At 45.0% G+C, this 13,832-nt stretch overlaps 1 protein-coding gene across 1 annotated transcript in view; it reads left to right on the forward strand.

The window, feature by feature from the left end:
• The first annotated feature begins 449 nt into the window (after positions 1 to 449).
• Positions 450 to 13,832, forward strand: part of IL21R (interleukin 21 receptor) — a 33,910-nt gene continuing 20,527 nt past the window's right edge. Inside the window, exon 1 of the mRNA XM_065920330.1 lies at positions 450 to 970. The gene's annotated coding sequence lies outside the window, so the exon portion shown is untranslated. The remainder of the gene's footprint in view (positions 971 to 13,832) is intronic.

Raw genomic sequence — 13,832 nt, forward strand, 5'->3', positions numbered from 1 at the left:
GGTCTCTGGGCTCTCACGCTTCTCGCTGAGCCGAGACCCCCGGGGACCGCCCGGATCTCGCCTTGCCACCTCCGCCCCCTGGGAGCCTCAGTTTCTACATCTGTGAGAAGCGGCGGCTCACCACCTCCCCGCCTGCCTTAAAGGTCAAGACCGTGAGGCCTGCGGGGGTGATGTCACCGTCCGAGGGAGGCAGACAGCACCCCGGTGGCCCTAAATGTCTTGCTAACAGGCGGCCGTTGGGGAGCAGTGGACCTTGCCGCCGGGGGCCCGGCCCCCTCCCACCCGGGGCCCGGCCCCCTCCCACCCCTTTCTCCCTCCCCGGGGGCGGAGCCGGCCGCTCCGTGGGCGGGGCCTGCAGGAGCGGCTCACCACATCCTCCGGTTCCTCCCCACCCTGCGCACGCGGCTGGGGCTCCGACGGCAGGCGCCGCCTCTGGCGGACCCGCCGGCGTCTCTGCCGAGTGACTGAGGGCTCGGGGTCTGACTGTCTGCCCGCTTCTTCCTGAGTGTGCCTGACAGCCGCGCAGCTGTCTGTCTGCCTGCGCCTGCCTGCCTGCCTGTCTGCCTGGCTGGCCAGCCGCCTGTTTCGCTTGATTTCTGTCTGTCCGCGTGGCCGCAGCCCTGATCTGCTCTCTGTTCACCCCCGGTGCAGCGGATCGGCCCCTGTCCCGCAGCCTCAGCCTTCTGTTCCCGTGTGACCTCTTTGGGATGTAACTGATGGTCGCCTTTGCCTCTGCCTGGCCCGCCTGCCCGGAGCCCACCTGCCATCCGCGGGGGTGACGGGTCGGGCGCTGTCTGATCGGTGGCTCGGGGCAGGTTGCAGCTTCCCACCCTAGACCCCTGCCTTTCTCCCAGACCTCCATTCCCCTCCCCATCCCCCTGACACCAAGCCCAGCTGCCACCCCTGGGAGCCCACCGGACTGCCCGGAGCCCAGAGAGAATGGATTTCTGATAAAGAAGTAGAACAGCAGGTAACTCATCTCCAGCCACCGCTCTGGGGGCAGGCGGGGAGGGGACCTCCTCTGCCGGGGAGGACGTCCTGTGCCCTCATCACACCTGGGGACGGTAAGACCAGCAAAGTTAAGCTGGAGCCTCTTGTTCGGCCCAGCTCAGGGTGACTGGAGTGCCTTTCTGTAGATCCACGGGAGGCCCCAGGGACACAGAGGCAGAGGCATGGCTGAAATGATCCCCTGAGCTGGTGGAAAGAAGCCTTCAAAAGGCAGGGGCTGGGGAGCGCATGCTGTTTCCAGACTGAACATGATGTGATCATCACCGTGGTTCTGGGCAGCTGAGCTGGGCAGAGGTGGGCATGACTGTGATCAGGTCAGTGTGCGGCAGGGAGGAGGCATTGACTTTGTACCAGGTTCTGTGTTTTATCTCCTTTATTTTGTCTAAATCCTTTAAGATGGGTTGGTGTCCCCATTTTGAAAACTGAGGCTCTGAGAAATAGAGTGGTTTTCCCAAGGTGACTCAACCATTGCGTAGTTGGGTGGGCAGGTGACTCGGAGGCTGGTCCTACCCTCCACGCTGTCTCCTCTACTTTCTCAAGAAAACACAGGGGATGGGCAGCTGGTGAGAGGCAAGCTGGTTCTGTGTGTAGAGGAGAGTGGGCTGAGGCGGCTTGGGGAGGCTGAGCCTTGAAGAATGGGTTGGATTTTGACTTGAGAAAAAGGGGGGAAGGAAGGAACAGGCAGACACGCTCTTGGCAGAGGGGGAGTTGACGCCTGGAGGGAAACTTAGGATGCAGAGGACCCAGGGCAGGGGAGAGGGCATTAAATGTCAGGGGTTCCTCCTGGGAGGAACATATGCTTTCCCCAGGGGGAAAGCATGGGGCTTTTAGAAGCACATGGTAGAGTGGGGGAAAACCTGGAGGGTTCAACATCCAGCCATGTGGCTTTCTGGCTGGGTGAACTTCAGTGAGTCTCTCTGCTTTTTTCTAACATCATGGAGCCTCGGTTTTCTCATCTGCGAAATGGGCAGAATGGCAGCTCCATCTTCATAGATCTGGTTGTGAGGATTTGAGGGTGTGAAATAGAAAGGCTGTTGTCTAGGGGCCTTCCAGGGGGGAGAATTTGCCTCATAAGAAGCCTGGAACCCATGGAAGAGAAAGGCCAGTTTCCAAGAGTCATGGAAGGTGCAGTGACATACTCAGGAATCTGCAGTCTTGCCTCCTTCAGCCCCCTGGGTTGTGGTCCTCCCAGGCGCTCAGCATGTGACAGGCGTGTGAAGCTCTCCCATCATCCTCATGACACCAGGTGAAGCTGCTGGCCTCTTTTAGCCCATTTCACAGACGAGGAGACTGATGCTCAGTGGAGAGAAGCTTGCCAAGATAGCTGTGACCGTAAGATGCAGAGCTCGGTTTGGAAGACCAAGGTGACAACCTGCTAGACAGGATAGCAAAAAGCAAGAGCCATAACCTGGGGCACCTTCTGAGAGTGGGGCATTGAATCAAGAGGGCTAGGCAGACCCCAGAGGGGGAGCCTCGATCACTTGTTCCCCTGGAGGTTTCAGCAGAAATCCTGGTCCTGCCTGCCCCACACCTGGCAGGAAGTCTAGAACCTTACAGCCTCGTAGAAGAGGAAACTAAGAGCCCTTATGTTAGAAGGTGGCTGAGACCCCAGGCCAGGAGAGACAGGTGAACGAGATGAAGGATGCATCCCAGGTGCTTCAGGCTCCCACCTGCCCAGCAAAGAAGAGAAGGGAGTTAGAGGTGGGGATTGGAGGCTAAATGGAGGGAGGGGGCTTGCAGGAGGAGGGGGCTTGCAGGAGGAGGGGGCCAGCTTAAGAGAAGACAGAACAGGTAAAGCAGGCCACTGGAAGCTTTGAGTGGGACCAGCTTATCTGCAGCATCAGAACCGCCCTGGGCCCTCATAAATACATGAATGAAAGGAAAGGAAGAGCATCCCTCCTCCCAGTGAGAGAAGCCAGTGCCTACAGAATTGCCAGAATGATGGCCTGGCTTCTCCACACAGCTGGGAGGTCTCTGCAGTCCACTGGGGGGCCTTGGATCTGGCTCACTAATGCTGCCAATTGTGATCTGGGGCTTTGGAAATGGTCAGACCTAGGTTCGAGTCCCAGTTCCATTACTTAGTACCTTTGTGACCTGGAGTTAGTCACTTAACCTCTCTGAACCTTCAGTGTCCTTATCTGTTATATAGAGATAAGATTGCCTATCTTGGTTTGCTGTGAGATTTTACTCAACATGTGTTTCTGGAACACTGTCCTAGGTCCTGGGGATTCAGTGATACTCAGACAGAGCCAGTGCAGTTATGAGCGGAAAGAGCCTTGCAGTGGCTCGCAAGAAATAGTAGCTATTATGTTTTACTTTAAATATCATTGGTAATAATTTCCTCATTATTACTTGTTATTAACACTTGGTGTATCTTCTGGCATATACCCAGCCCTCAATGAATGACAATTCTTATCATGACTCTACTCCCCCCTTTCTCAGATGGGAAAACTGAGGCTCTGAGAGGGGTGGAGGTTTTCTAGGGTCACCCAGGGAGTCATGTACAAGCAGAAGGAAGAAAACTGTGAAGACATAGGAAGGAATACTTCCTCAAGGAGTAGGGGTCTTCCCCTCATCACAGTCCCTTCCTCACCTGCTTCTTCTTCCCTTGCCCCTCACTGCACACCAGCCCAGAGGGGCAGGGGAAGCGTGGGAGCGGAGAGGAGCCCCACCCCCATTTCATGGCTCACAGGTGCCCCCGCCTCCACTCCTCGCCCTGGCGCCCCGCCAAAGGGACTTTTTACCACTGCTCAAATGAGAGCTCTGAGTAAACTTGGAACTTCTGAAACAACCTGAAAATATTCCCCGGGGTGTGGGCAGAGGCCCCTCGGAGGGCCCTCGGGTAGCCAGGACACCTGCCAAAGCCCCCACCCCCCACCCCCACCACCCAGCCCCCAGCCTGCTGGTCCTCCCAGCCCCCAGGAAGGATCGGGCCACTCCAGTTGTCCCGAGGGATGTGGGGCAAATACACCAGCCTGGCTCCCTGCTCAGGCCCTGGCCCTCCTTGCTGTGTGACTGGGCAAGCCTCTGGGCCTCTCTGGGCCTCTATTTCCTCATCTGCCAAGAGGGCTTGATGCAGCCTGGGATGAGGGCCTGCAGACTTTCTTCAGTATGAATCAGCACCCCCCAGTCTACTTTGGTCAGGGCCAGGCAGGCTGGTGGGGGCTTGCTGGGCAAGGACGAGCATAAGGGGAGGTTGCCAGCCCCACACCCACCCCCCACCTCATGACCTCAAACAGCCATGGAGCAAAGCATCCTTTTTTTCCCTCTGCCTTGCAACCAACCTCTCCTGGTGGGGCATGGTGGGGTGAATGGGGCTGGGGTGAGGTGGGGCTACAGGAGCTGAGGTAGCTGGCACAGTCTGGGTGGGGTCACCTAGCATGGTGGAGGGCAAATCAAGGTGGCACAGGCAGGAAGAACTTGCTGGGAGCAGGGCATGTACCTCGGCTGGGAGAGGTTGCGCAGGCTAGAGACGTTCCGGTAGAGAAAGGCCGGTTGGGCTTGGAGAACCTGCGTGGCCATGGGTTCACAGCCCACCTGGGAGGGACAGGCAGACTTAAAGGGTCTACAGGCTGAGAGGTGGCCCCGGCTGGGAAGGCCTTTCCCCTCGTGTTCAGCAGCTACTGACTAAGCTGCAGGTCCAGGGTCTCGGCACACCTGTCCTCAGACACCAGCAACCTGCCCTTTGCTACCACATCCCTCCCCCAAATATGTAAAAAAGCAATTCCCATCACTCACACGCTCCAGTGTGCCCGGCACCAGCCTCACGCTCCCTCGTCTAGGCCAGAGTGAGCGTCCCCATTCTACAGATGAGGAAACTGAGGCCCAGAGGGAAGACGAGCCCAGGGTCCCACTGTGAGTTAGGGGCCGAGCCTCCTTCCTGCTCCAGGGCCACCAGGCTGGAGCTCTTCCCCAGCCTGAGAGCGCTGCTTTAAGTAAAAACTCACTGTGTGGCCCTGTGCAACCCACTGTCCCTCTGTGATGATTTCTTTCTTTTATAATTTTATTTAGTTTGGGCTGGCCTGGGTCTTCACTGCTGCACGGGCTTTTCTGTAGTTGCAGTGAGCGGTGGCTACTCTCAGGTTGTGGTGCGTGGGCTTCTCTTTGGGCGGCTTCTCTTACCGCGGAGTGCGGGCTCTAGGGCTTTCCGGCTTCAGTAGCTGCAGCACGTGAGCTCAGTAGTTGTGGCTCCTGGGCCTAGCCGCCCTGCGGCGTTGTGGGATCTTCCCGGACCAGGGATCGAACCCATGTCTCTTGCATTGGCAGGCAGATTCTTAATCATTGGACAACCAGGGAAGGCCAGAAAGCATTTTCTTGCATTTAGTCACTCATGTAATGAGTGCTTTGAGCACCTACTATGTGTCAGACACTGGTTAGCCATTGACATTCAGTGGTCACCAAGAAACATGTGGTTCTTGCCTAGAAACTGCTCAGAATATTGCTAAAAACACCATGAGTGGTGTGCTCTGGGGGAAGGATGGACCCTAGAGGAAGGAGTGACTCACATGCCTTGGAGAGGCCAAAGAATTATGAAGGGGATGACATTCGAACTGGCTTTTGAAGCTGAATAGGAAGCTGACAGAGAGATCAGAGTTCTGGTGCCTGAAACAGCAGGTGCAAAGGTGTGGAAGGAAGCCAGATGCACGGGGGTGTGGTGAAGAGGTCCAGGTGTCGGAAACCTGGAGTACCCGGAGTCCGGGATGAAGACTGGGGCAGAGGGGTTGTGGGGGACACGTGCTGACATGTTTGGGATGCTGAGCGAAGGAATTTAGGGCTTTCTCTGAAGGTGCGATGGGGAGCCACAGAGAGTCACGGTGAGGACCGGGTGGGAGGAGCCGCAGCTGGAGGCACGAGGTTGGGGAGGAGGCCACGGGAAGGGCAGGTGGGCAGGAGTCCTTGGAGACCAGTGATGGGCTGGAAGCCCTGTCTTCTGTGTTCCTTCTTGGGAAGTCCCTCAGTCTTGACACTTCCCCTTCTGGCGACCTGTTGGCTCTTGTTTCTGGCTCGGCTGGGGAGTCCCTCTCCTCCCATCTCGCGTCATCTCGGTCCCTATGGGAAACGAGCTGTTTTACTTTCCCCTCACCTTTTACTTTCAAGCCCCAGACCCCACCTGGGTTACACTGGAAATTATGATCGGCTTGAGGATCTGAAGGGGTCCCATTCCTGAATTATCAGTGAGTGAAAGAAGAAACAGGGAAATCCAGACCTTAGGTTCTTTTCAGTGTGGGGAGGTTGTAAATAATGCTGCTGTGAGCACCCTGGTATATGTCTGCTTGTGCACATGTATATTTTGCCCTTTGGTGCATAATCTAGGAAAGGACTTCTTGGGTCTCCTGTTTAGCAGAAGTTTCCAAAGTGATTGTACTAATTCACATTCTTTAGAGAAAACTGAATAGAGATTAAGAGTTTTGATTAGTTCCTATCCTTTTTTAGCACTTGGAGTTGTTTTGTGTTTGTTTTAGTCATTCTGGGTTGATGTGTAGTGCTATCATATTGGGATATACATTTGCATTTCTTTGATGAGTAATGATTTTAAGCACTTTTTAACATGCTTTTGGCTGTTTGGATGTCCTCTTCTATGAAGTGTCTGCTTAAGCTTTTTGTCCATTTAAAAAAAAATGAGTCCTGAGTTTATTTATAATTGCTTTGTAGGAGTTCTCTCTATATGTTATATAGAATTATAGACATAATTTTATATATTATACATTTATATATAATATATAAAATGTGTAATATAACTATATGAAAGAAACTATATACAGATGTAGATACAATCTATTTCAGCTTCTTTTCTATTCTCTTTTTTTTTTCAATTTCTCTTTTTGTTTGTGTCTTTTATAAGTGAAACTTTTCTAAATTCAAAAGATATTTCCATTGGAAAAAAATGGAATTATAATGTGACTTATTATTGTCCCATTTTTGGAGAACAATAAAAAGATTCCAGTTTAATGAAGGTAGCCTTCTCCATCAACCCAGCTATCTTCATCAACATGTGGCAATTTATCTGACACCTCAGTATGTTAATCTGTTATTGCCTGCTGGATATTTTTATAGATTCTAGACTTATGCATAAGGTAATTGTGCAAGTACTTATTTTCCTTTTGAAAAGCAACCTGCAAAGATACTAGGACACAAGAGGCATGATTTGTTTACCACATTCACTGTTTCTCCATACTTAAAAGTTTTTTTAATAAAAAATAGTACATAAATTTTGCAGTGTGACTTAGAAGTTCTTAAGATGAAACAGTTGACTCAAAATAGAGGTCAAATTAGCCTTTGAATGTTGATAGGTAATCACATATCAGCTAATTTCTACAAAATTACTTAATGTAACATCTTTTGGGTCACACTGTGCATGAGAGATCTTAGTTCCCCAGTCAGAGATTGAACTTGAGTCCCTTGCAGTGAAAGCCCAAAGTCTTAACCACTGGACTGCCAGGGAAGTCCACATTCAATTTTTTAAAGATAAACTTATCGGAATCATACATTGCTATTTAAAATGTATATCCTCTATATAGTTGATTATTTCATAATTTTAAATTCTCTCTAGTTTCAGTGACGGTGATATAAAGTTAAGTATTTTTTAATAAAATATTTTTTTATTTATTTGGCTGCGCTGGGTCTTAGTTGGAGCAGGCAGGATCTTTCGTTACAGCATGTGAACTCTTAGTTGCAGCATGTGGGATCTAGTTACCTGACCAAGGATCAAATCCAGGCCCCCTGCATGGGGAGCTTGGAGTCTTAGCCACTGAACCACCAGGGAAGTCCCTAAAGATAAGTATTTTTAAAAAATGTGTCATTGTTACTAGAGAAAATGAATTGTATTCAAGTGTCAGTATATTTTAGTTTCTGCAGCATTACTCAATCTTTATAAAATTGCTGAAAGCATGTGTTTAGTATTTTTGACATACGTTTTGAACAAAAAGACATAGGTAAAGCTAGAATAAAATGCAATACTCAATGTTGGTATAAAAATATAATTTATGTAGTAGTCTGTTCATGAAATTTAACCACACTGAATAAGACGCTTTGGACTTATGCATTGCAAGCACATATGTTAAATTTTTTTTTCTTTTGCTTCTTTTTTATTGTGGCTTTTGCTCAGTAATGCACCATATATTTTTTTCTTTTTACCTTTCAACTCTATTCACCAATTTTTCCCACCCCCACACACTTCTTCTGGCAAACATCAACCAGTTCTCTCTGTATCTATAAACCTATTATTTTTGGATTCTACATTAGAGAGATCATACTGTATTTACCTTTCTCCATCTTTCATATTTCACTCCATATTTCACTCAGCACAATACCCTCGAGGTTCATCCATGTTGCCACAAATGGCAAGATTTCATTATTTTTCACGGTTGAACAATATTCCATTGTATGTGCATTTCACATCTTCTGCATCCATTCGCCTGTCGAAGGACAGAAGTTGTTTCCAATCTTGTTTATAGTCAATAAAACAGTAATGAACATAAGGGTGCAGTGTATCTTTTTGAGATAGTGATTTCATTTCCTTTGGATATATAACCAGAAGTGGAATTGCTGGATCATGTGGTAGTTCTACTTTTAATTTTTTTAGGAACCTCCAACTGTTTCCCATAGTGGCCGCACCTAATACATTCCCACCAGCAATGCACGAGTGTGCCCTTTTCTTCATATCCTCAGCAACATTTGTTAAAGTCTTTTTGATAATAGCCAGTTTTTAGCAGGTGTCAGGTGAAATCTCATTCTGGTTTTGATTTGCATTTCCCTGGTAATGAATGGTGTTGAACATTTTTCATGAACCCATTGTCCATCTGTATGTTCTCCTTGAAAATGTCTATTCAGATCTTCTGCTTACTTTAAAATCAGATTGAATGAGGTCTTTAATTTTGCATAACATTCTCTTATCAGATATATGATTTTCAAATATGTTCTCCCACTCAGTAAGTTGCCTTTTCACTTCATTAATGGTTTTCTTTGGAATGCAGAAGCTTTTTGTTATGGTGTAGTCCCACTTCTCTCTCTCTGCTTTTGTTGCTTTTGCAACCTACATAGAGGTCTGTTCAGACTTTTTATTTCTTCATAAGTCAGTCTTGGTAGGTTGTATGTTTCTAGGAATTATCCATTTCTTCTACATTATCAAGTTTGTTGGTATAGGGTTATTCATAGTTGTATCTTATCATCCATTTTGCTTCTGTGGCATCTGTTGTAATGTCTCATCTTTCTTTTCTGATTTTAGTTATTTGAATCTTCCCTTTTTCTTAGTCTAGCCAAAGGTTTGTCAACTCTGCTGACCTTTAGAAATACAATATATTTTTTATATTGGTCTCAAATTCATTGCCCTTGCTTAACAGTTATTATCTAACAGTTTATTTACCAACTATTTGGACTTTTAAGACAGTCTTTTATCATTCCAATCCTTATACTTTTCTAATATTTATAAATTTATTTATTTTTCTGGCCTTATTGCGTTGAACAGGACCTTCAGTACAAGACACCCTTGTCTTTTCCTTGCACTGGAGGATAAAGTGTTCAGTATTTGACGTTTCGGGATGTTAGCTGTGTGTATTCTGTGTGTGTGTTTATGTGTGACTGTGAGCTCCTCATCAGATCAAAAGAATTCTTTCTATTCCTGGTTTCCTGAGAGTGTTTTTAAAATCATGAATAAGTGTTTCAAATTATTAAATGTCACATTAAAATTATTAAATTGTCATATAGAATTTCTTTATTCTGTTAATATGGTAAAACAGATTACTGATTTCCAAATGTCAAACAGCCTTTGTATTCTTGAAATAAATCTCATGTAATAATGATGTATAATACATTTGTATATATTAATATCATCAGATCTGACTTAATATTTTGCTTATAATTTTTGTATGTATATTTGTGAGAGAGATTAAACTATAATTTTTACTTTATTTTAATTTAAAGTATTGATATCAAGGTTAGGTCTTTAATTTGTGGTTACTTCATTTACATTTTATTAAAAATACTGATGTGTTTGGGATTAAGTATACCTTCTTACTACTTGTTTTTCTTTTGTCTTATCTATTCTTTGTTCCTTTTTCTTCTTCTTTGTCCCATTTTCTAAATGAATAAAGTTTTTAAAATTATTGTTTTGTGTTTCCTATTAGTTTGTTATACTTTCTTTTGCAACTCTTTCAGTGGAGATTATAGCATGCATACTTGAATTTTTTGAAGTCGACTTTATACTAAGGGTTTCCCTGGTGGCTCAGATGGTCAAGGATCTGCCTGCAATGCAGGAGACCCGGGTTTGATCCCTGGATGGGGAAGATCCCCTGGAGAAGGAAATGGCAACCTACTCCAGTATTCTTGCCTGGAGAATTCCATGGACACCTTATGTTAGTACATTTATCACTTTTCAGACAATACAGTGACTTTTTTTTTAATACAGTGACCTTTATCTTTGTTCATCTCTTCTTATATTTAATAATCATGATAATGTATTGAGTTGGCCAAAAAGGTTGTTGGAGTTTTTCCATAACATCTGAATGATCTTTTTGGCCAACCCAATATTCTCATTCTGCATATAGTTTAAACTTCATAAGACATTAACATTATTATTTTCATTAATTAATATTCATTTATATTTTTAATGTTCTATTGCTCTTCATTCCTTCCTATAGTAAATTACTTCCCATCTGAGATTATTTTTGTTTTGCCCCCGAAATTCACTTTAGTATGTCATTTGATGGTGATCTACAGGTGACAAATTCTCTCAGCTTATTTTTTTTTATGAAAAGTAAAGTTTTATTTTGCCTTTATCTAAAAATGTTTGTAATTAAGGTCTGATTCACATACCATAAAATGCACTCTTTTGAAGTGCACAATTAAGTAGTTTTTTAATATATTTGTAAAGTCATCTGATCATCACCACTATCTAACTGCAGAACATTTTTATTTCTCCAGAAAAGTGCTATGCCCATTAACAGTCAATCCCTATTCCCCGTCCCTCCCAAGTTTCAGCCCCCGACAACCACGAATATACTACCTATCTATGGATTTGCCTACTCTGGACATTTCATATAAATAGAATCATACAATATGTGGCTTCATGTGTCTGAATTCTTTACTTTAAATTTTAAAGGTTCACCCATGCTTTAACATGTATCAGTACTTGATTCATTTTGATGGTGGAATAATATTCCATTGTCTGTGCAGTCTACATTCTGTTTGTCCATTCATCAACCGATGAACATTAGAGTTGCTTTCAGTTTAGGGCTATTATAAACAATGCTGCTATGAACACTTGTGTAGAAGGGCTTTCTTGTGAATATGTGTTTTAAATTCTTTTCCCTATATGCCTAGGAGTCAAATTGCTTGGTCATGTGGTCACACTATATTAACTAGTGGAGAAACCGTCAAACGGTTTTGCATAGTGGCTATACCATTGTACATTCCCATTAGCAATGTGTGAGCGTTCCACCTTTACATCTTCACCCACGTTTTTTATTTTCCATTTTTAAAAATAGCCGTCTAGTGGGTGTGAAGTGGTACCGCATGTGGTCCTTATTTGCATTTCCCCAATGACTAATGATGATGAGCATCTTTTCATGTGTTTAATGGTCATTAGTATATCTCCTTGGAGAAACATCTATTCAAATCTTTCACACAGTTTAAAATTGGGTTGGCTTTTAGACCTTCAGAGTTCCTTATATATTATGAACACTAACAAATATATGGTTTGCAAGTATTTTTCCCATACTGCCTAGTGGTTCAGTTGGTAAAGAATCTGCCTGCAGTGCGGAAGACCTGGGTTCGATCCCTGGGTTGGGAAGATCCCCTGGAGAAGGGAACAACTACCCACTCCAGTATTCTGGCCTGAAGAATTCCATGGACTGTATAGTCTATGGGGTCGCAAAGAGTCGGACAGCTCTGACCGACTTTCACTCACGAGGGTTTCCCTGGTGGCTCAGATGGTAAAGAATCTGCCTGCAATGTGGGAGACCTGGGTTCCATTCCTGGATGGGAAGATCCCCTGGAGAAGGAAATGGCAAGCCATTCCAGTATTCTTGCCTGGGAAATCCCATACATGGTGGAGCCTGGCGGGCTCCAGTTCATGGGGTTGTAAAGAGTCAGACACAACTGAGGGACTTCACTTTCACTTTCACATGTTGTCCTTTCACTATTTATTTATTTAGCTGTGTCGGATCTTAGTTGCCGCACGCGGGATCTTCATGTGTCACGTGGGCTCTTCCGCTGGGGCGCACAGACTCCCTAGTTGTGGTGTTCGCGCTTAGTTGCCCCTTAGCATGTGGGATCTTGGTTCCCTGAACAGTGATTGAACCCGCATCCTCTGCATTACAAGGCAGATTCTTAACCACTGGACCACCAGGGAAGCCTCTATCTTTTCACTTTCTTGAAAGTGTATTTTGAAGCACAACAGTTTTAAAATTTGAAATCCGTCAATATATTTGCCTTTAGTTGCTTGTGCTTTTGGTGGAATTCAAGGTTCTGAAGACTTACTCCTATATTTTATCTTAAGATGGAATTCTACCACTTTGTACTAGGTCTTTGATCCATTTTGAGTTGATTTTCACATATGGTGTGAGATAGGAGTCCAATTTCATTCTATTTCATGTGACTGTCCGGTTGGATGAACACCATGTATTTTAAAGACTGCTCTGTAGTCCTAGAAAATTTAGCGGGAATCGTTTTTGTTTGGTTGTTTGCCTTGTTTCATTTTATTTTCTTAGTGTGGATTCTTTCAGATGCTGCATGTACAAGATCATACCATCTGCAAACAGAAATGCTTTACTTCTTTCTTTCAAATATGGATGTCTTATGTTTTTTTTTCTTGTCTGATTGCCTGGGCTAGAACCAAAGCGTTCAGTACAGTGAGAGTGGATATGAGAGTGGATATCTCTGGTTTTTGTTTTCTAAATTTATCTATTTGTTTTTGGCTATGCTGGCTCCTTGTTGCTGCATGGGCTTCTCTCTAGGTGCAGTGAGTGTGTACTATTCTCTAGTTGCGGTGGGTGGGCTTCTTCTCTTGCAGTGTAGCACGGGATCTAGGACATGAGGGCTTCGATAGTTGTGGCCCCTGGGCTCTAGGACACAAGCTCAATAGGTGTGGTGCATGGGCTTAATTGCTCCACAGCATGTGGGATCTTCCCAAATCAGGGATCTAACCCATGTCTCCTATACTGGCAGGTGGATTCTTTACCACTGAGCTACCAGGGGAGCCCTGGACATCCTTATTTAATAAAAGTCATGAGAGTGGACATCCTTGTCTTGTTTCTGATCTTTGAGGGGAAGCTTTCAGTTTTTCATTGTAAGTTAAGGGATTTTAGTAGATTCCTTTATCATATTGAGCTTGCCTTCTTTTTCTGAAGGATATCATTTGCTGGATATAACATTCTAAATTGGATTTTAAGTATATAATTGTCTTAAATTTTTAAAATTGTTTTTCTATTATGTGCCTAGATGTGGTTTTCTTTGTATTTGTTTGGGGGGAAGGGTGGTTATAGAACTCCTTGAATCTATAGCTTAAAGTTTCTTGTTAGCTTTGAAAAATTCTTAATCAGTTTCTCTACCATTGCTTGTAAATTTTTCTCTTTCCTCTTTTCCTTGACTCCAAATACATTTATGTTAGACCTTTTCACAATGTCTCATATATCTCTTCTTATCTCTACTGTATTTTTAAACATTTGTTTCTCTGCATGCCTCAATCTGATTATCTTCTACCAGTCTTTCAGTTAACCAGTCCCCTCTTCTGATTTTTTAATCTGTTGTTAAATCCATCTGTTAAGTTCTTATAAATCTCAATTATTGTGTCTTTCAGCTCTAGAGTTTCTGCTGTTAAATAGATTCCA

Source organism: Muntiacus reevesi, chromosome 2 (genome assembly GCF_963930625.1).
Source record: "Muntiacus reevesi chromosome 2, mMunRee1.1, whole genome shotgun sequence".
Classification (NCBI taxonomy): Eukaryota; Metazoa; Chordata; class Mammalia; order Artiodactyla; family Cervidae; genus Muntiacus; species Muntiacus reevesi.